The following is a 5799-nucleotide window of genomic DNA, read 5'->3' on the forward strand; positions in this document are numbered from 1 at the left end:
GCAGTCAAAATACAGTGTTGCCTGGTGCGTGTTCAGCAAATTAATCTCTGTTCCCAATTGCTGTGCCTCATTTTTAAATCTAGAAATGTATTAACCTGCAGGAGCTAGTTTATTGAAATCTTAAGGTACAATTCTTTATCTAACTTGTTAATAAAAGGGTGTTTTGGGCGCATTTCCGTCTGTTTTTGCATTTCAGTACCAGCAAGCAAAAATTGCATGGATTTGGTCAATTTGGAATCTTGTAGGTTTTCAAGTATGGGAGTTAAGTCAGTAGTTAACAGTTAAAGGCTTAAATACAATTCTCAAAAAAATAGAATATCTAACACAGGATGTTGGGCTATTGGTTTGGAATGACACCAGTTGGTGCACCTGTGATTTGGGTCTCCTAACATTGGCCAATGTAATGTAGGGATTAGATTTAATGTAGGGATCATTCCTGCACACATGAGTTGCCAGGTTCAAGGATTTGAGCTGAATTACATTTCCATAGAGCAGAGGGTGCAAAGATTGGGGTGAAGGAGTGCAAACGACTGCAATGGGAAAGAATTGGTGAACGTATCAGCTAAAAGAGAATATCCTCATGGACTACCTTTGGTCTGGTTCAGAAGTCTCAATAAAACAAAACTACTCAACCAATTTGTGATAATGGATTATTTAAGGAAATAAAAACAGAATTATAATTTGGAGAGGTTTTAGCTTCTATTGCTTTTACAGTCAGAAAATCACCAAAATATTATTTATACTCAGGCTGGTTGCTACAATCTTCAGCTGCAGGGACTGTTCCAACCAGACAGCTTCCTATTTACACAGCCTGGCTGGAGCTTTCACTTCTACTGGCCAGCAGAAAATTTAGTGCATTTGTGATTACAGGCATACTCGCAGCACCCCTCCCAGCAATTACACGTAATGTTTAAACATTATAGGTGGCAGTGTCTGCATTCTTAAACATTTGAAGTAACTGAAAATATACTTTACAATTGTCCAGAAGGTCTAAGGACCTATGGCCCATTTCACACGTTCTTTCAAACCTAAATTTTGCAGTCTGCTTTTCCAGGTTCGCCTTTCAGCAAGTTTGAAATGTTTCAGTTTAAACAAAATGAACTTCATAGTCTGAGGCACCTGTCAAAGAATGGGGTATAAGTGTGATTGTTGACTATATTAACTCTGTCTCCTTGCCTTGCCTCACACTTGTGGTGTGGTGCCCTCAATCTATATATAACCAATTGTCTCTCTCTAATGGAGAGAGATGCTTATTATACAGTGTGGTCTGGGCCAATTACTTTACCTTAACTCTGTATATAAGTTGGCAAAAATGACCCACTTTGATAAAGTTCACGGGTCATATGTCTGGCAAACTGGTCAGATGTTTATATAAAAGCTTACTAAAAGCATAACTTAGGGCCGGGTATGTATTTTAACATCTTAACATATGTAAGCTATTTCATGTTTATATATTTTATTAAATCACGGGTTGTATATTCTAACATCAGAATGTGCACACTGTGCTATTGTCATTTTGCGTTGATGTTGTACTTGTGAAGTTTCCTCATCCTGCCTGATGCCAGCCATTATCAAGGATGAAAATAACAAAAGAAGGTATATTTTAAACCTTTTATTATCAGTTATGCTCCCTGCTGTACTGAAGGTATTAACTCTTGCTGAGGTATGGGACTGGAGGCTATCTCTGGATTCCAGGGCTTCTGGGACAGTCTCCACTTTTCAAAGTGCTGGCAGGGAACAGGGAACCTACTTGCTTTTGATTAATGACCCATTAGTCTCCTTAGGAGCTTGGTAACAGGCCGGGGAGGTGGAGACTGTAATTATTAGAGATTTCAGGCAAAGTGACCAACTCGGAGGAAATAAAATCAGGAATGCTAGCGAGACTGGGGATTGGGAGAGAGGTTGCTGGTGAGAGAGCAAGGTGGGCCAAGCCCAAGCTTTCCAAATTCCCCTGTGGCAGAAGACAGTGAAGACCCTTTTCCCGCATCCCACCCCACCCCACCCCGCACACAAATGCACATATAATCAACCCCTCACATCCCCCAACACACACATGCCTCTTCCCATCACCCCTCCCAACCCTACTCGCTCAGCAGCCATGCTCTGACGGACCCCACCGGAAAACAAAATTTGGGCTGTGCTACTTTACCGCTGGTATTCTGCAGGCAATTCCTGGAGACATTCGGTGCCACTAATTGGGTGATGTGCTCACCTCCTTTCCAATTAGGGCGCTTGTATTTCGAAATAGCGTTGCATGAGTGGCAGGCACACTTGAAGTGCGGGGTCAGGACCCAGAGTCTATCTGGGGGCTTAATTATGCACGCCACAACAGTCCCCTGCCCCGCAGGCTAATAAGTGGGGTGGAGCCTACCCAGGGGTAGAATGGATGCCCTGCAGTCATTTAATGGACAATTGGCTGTTAATAGGCAGCAGTTCCACCCCTCAGGAACAGGAAATCTAGCCTCAGAGAGTTGCCTGACAATTAGAGGAAGCTCTCGATGTACCAGTAGCACCAGCAGGAGTGGTGGCCTCTTCCAGTACATCGCACATAGGCAGTGATTGATCAGAACTTTGTAAGTGTTTGGGTATCAGCAAGAGGAATCGGTGACGGGGTGGGTGCTGGGATTTGAGAGGCCATGGGGCAACCTGGGGGGGCCCCTCCAAGGGGTTAGCTAAGGAGATACTCCCACCACCGTCCGCTACCAGCCCACGCAGGGAAACCTGCCAAACTGGCCGCTTGGTGTGGGCCTCTCCAGTTCACAGGTTAAATGTTGGCATTAATTATCCACTTAAGGCCCTCAATTGGCCACTGGCAGGAGGACTGCCTGACTCCGCTACCCTCCGGTGATATATTTACATTGGAGGCACGGATGGACGGATAGGTGGCAGGTTACCTCAACCCACTGGATTTAACATGCCAACCTTGCCTTCAAATCCACCAGTGGCGGAGCATTAAATCGAGTCCCTGGTGTCAGGTTCCTGAACCTCCTTTCAAAATCAAGCCAATGGTTTCACAGTTGCTGATAACCCTACTTTGTCCATGTTACCACGTGTCATGTGTGAACCAGAACAGTAAGTATATGCGAATATCAACCTAGAAGTAGTGTAAAAGGCAGAGATCTATTACGCCAGGATAGATCCTCAACTGCCAGAAATAAATCTCGAGCAGGCAGTATATATATGTATCTGAATAAACATTGATGCTGAAATTTTCAGGTTAGGAAACATATTTGCCTCACTAAATTTGAATTACCATGTGTGGCTTTTATACTCTTCTATTTGCCCCTTGAAATCAATCAATTATACATTAGCCGGAATTTTCCACTCTCATTGGCGGCAAGTGTCATGGCGGGCGTGAGCGGACAATATGGCGAGAAGGCCAAAAATCGGTTTTACGCCATCACGAAACCAGTTTGCAATCGTCCGCTCCACCCGTCAATGGTGGGCCACATTCCCCACCGCCGCATGTCAGGAACCTAATTTCCGTAATTTAGCATCCCATCATAAACCCTGCTCGCTGGAATCATCCCGCTATGCTGGATCATCCAGGCACACGCCGACATGTTTCACAACTGTACATCAGTGATGTGCATCTGGTGAGCTGAACTTCACTCGGGACTTTGTGGTTTGTTTGCCCACCTTGTTTTGGGCAGTGCCAGGCTTCACAGGCAGCACCACCTCACTTTTAGGTGGGCTCATAGTAGGTCTCTACCTAACAGACCAGCCATAAGGCAGGGGGTGGCTTTCCAATGGCTGCAGTGATAGGGCTTGCTTTGGGAAGGGGAGAAGTGGCCTCAGCCAAAGGAAGAGGATCAGGGTGAAGGCTGTACTGGGGAAGTGGGTATCCCAGGGTGTGTGTCGGGGCTCATGTTGATCTGTGCAAGTGGCCACAAGGTGGTGAGAGCTGAGGAGGCAGTCTCCAGAGGAGATGAGGCCAGATGGAGATGTGAGGGTGCGTGTGAGAGAGTGAGTTGTGATGTCCCTTGAGCTGGCATTGAGTGAGATGCCATGTGAGTGTGTAAGTTTAGAGTAATGAGATGGTTGGCTTACCCTGGCGCCAGGGGTGAGATCATTCATTCTCTTTCTGTACTAGATGGCCAACCTCTTCAGTGCAGTGTTGGCACTGATCACCACTGCCACCGCTTCCTACACTGGATTGGTGAGTTTGCTGGACCCCCTGCAGCCAGAGCAGGGGTGGAGGACATCATGGGCCTCCAAAGGCATTCCAGTGACAGGTCACTGACTCTTCTTGGGTTTCAGGGCCATATCTTCACTGGAGCAGTCCTGAGTTGCAAGCATTGAGAACTGTGTTCATGGCTGCAGTTTAGATATGGTACCTGGAGTGAGGAAATGGTGAAGTAATGGCATTGCAGGTGATTCAGAGGCCACCCAACAGCAAGACATCGTGTTTCCTGTGGCTGCATAATTACTGAGGTGGAAAGCGGATAACAAGGCATGAAAATAATGGCTGGCTGGTAACACATCTTTTTTCACGCCCACTACCACACTTAGTGCAAATCTAGGAGGGGTGGAATGCCCATTATTTTGGTATATGTTCCATTGGATGCCAATATGCAGGAGGAGGCAGGAGTTGTTTATGAAACAGCCCAAGAACCAGCTGCTCCCTCTCCAGATTCACTGAAGAACATCCTTAGTGATATCAGTCATTGACTTGGCTTTGACTCTCTGTAACTACACTAGGTGCGTTGGCAGACCAACTTCTGGAGAGAAGTCATTGGATCAATGTTTTTGCTCCATTCTTGACTCCTGCAAGTCTTTGATTTGACCAAGATTGTAGATTCAGACCACATTGTTGTGCATCTCCTCCCTGAATATCAACAAAAACTGAAAACAGTAAAAACAGACAGGAAAATGATTAAAACCTGGGAAAATGTGGCCACTCCAGATCCGCAAATTTGCTTTGATAGCACGAGTTGGAACATTTTTATGGAGGATGAAGACATAAATAAGAGCATCTATAATCATAAACAATTATACCATCTTCTGTGAACAGCTTCATGTCCAAACTAAAACAATTAAGATCTTTCCAAACGAGAAACCTTGGATTATAAAGGACTTAAAAGCAATAATGAAAGAAAGACAAACTACATTTAGTGTAGGGAACCAAGACAAACTTGATGAATTAAAAATCAATGTGAGTAAGGCAATTCAGAATGCGAAAGATGAGTACAGAAATAAGCTACATAATTGTTTTAGGGCAAATAATCCCAGAGATGCATGGAAGTGTATGCATAAAAAGTCAGGCTTCATGCCAAAAAACAGAAACCCCTGTTTGTCCACAGAAAATCCTCATGATGTTTCGAGTGAATTGAACGGATTTTTAGCAGGTTTGAAAATGGTGAATTTGTGGAACATGTGGTTTTGCAGTAGGCTTCACTTTGTGAGTTAGAAGGATCTTGTGTTACTATTAACAAATGGGAGGTAGAGAAGCAATGCAAGCAAGTAAATTCACAGAATGCATATGGCCCAGGTAACATAGAGGGTTGATGGGGATATTGCTGTTGATGTGATGTACATGGGCTTCCAAAGGGCAATTAATAAAGTGCCGTACGACAGACTTGTGAGCAAAGTTGGAGCCCATGAAATAAAAGGGACAGTAGCAACATGGATATGAAATTTAATGAGTGACAGGAAACAGAGTAGTGGTTAGTGGCTCTCTTTTGGACTGGAAGAGGGTTTGTGGTGGAGTTCCACAGGGATTGATGTTAGGACCTCCACTTTTACCAGTATGTTGATCTATTTTTTTCCCTTTATTCTTTCATGGGATTTGGGCATCAC

This window comes from Cetorhinus maximus, chromosome 8 (assembly GCF_964194155.1).
Source record: "Cetorhinus maximus chromosome 8, sCetMax3.hap1.1, whole genome shotgun sequence".
NCBI lineage: Eukaryota > Metazoa > Chordata > Chondrichthyes > Lamniformes > Cetorhinidae > Cetorhinus > Cetorhinus maximus.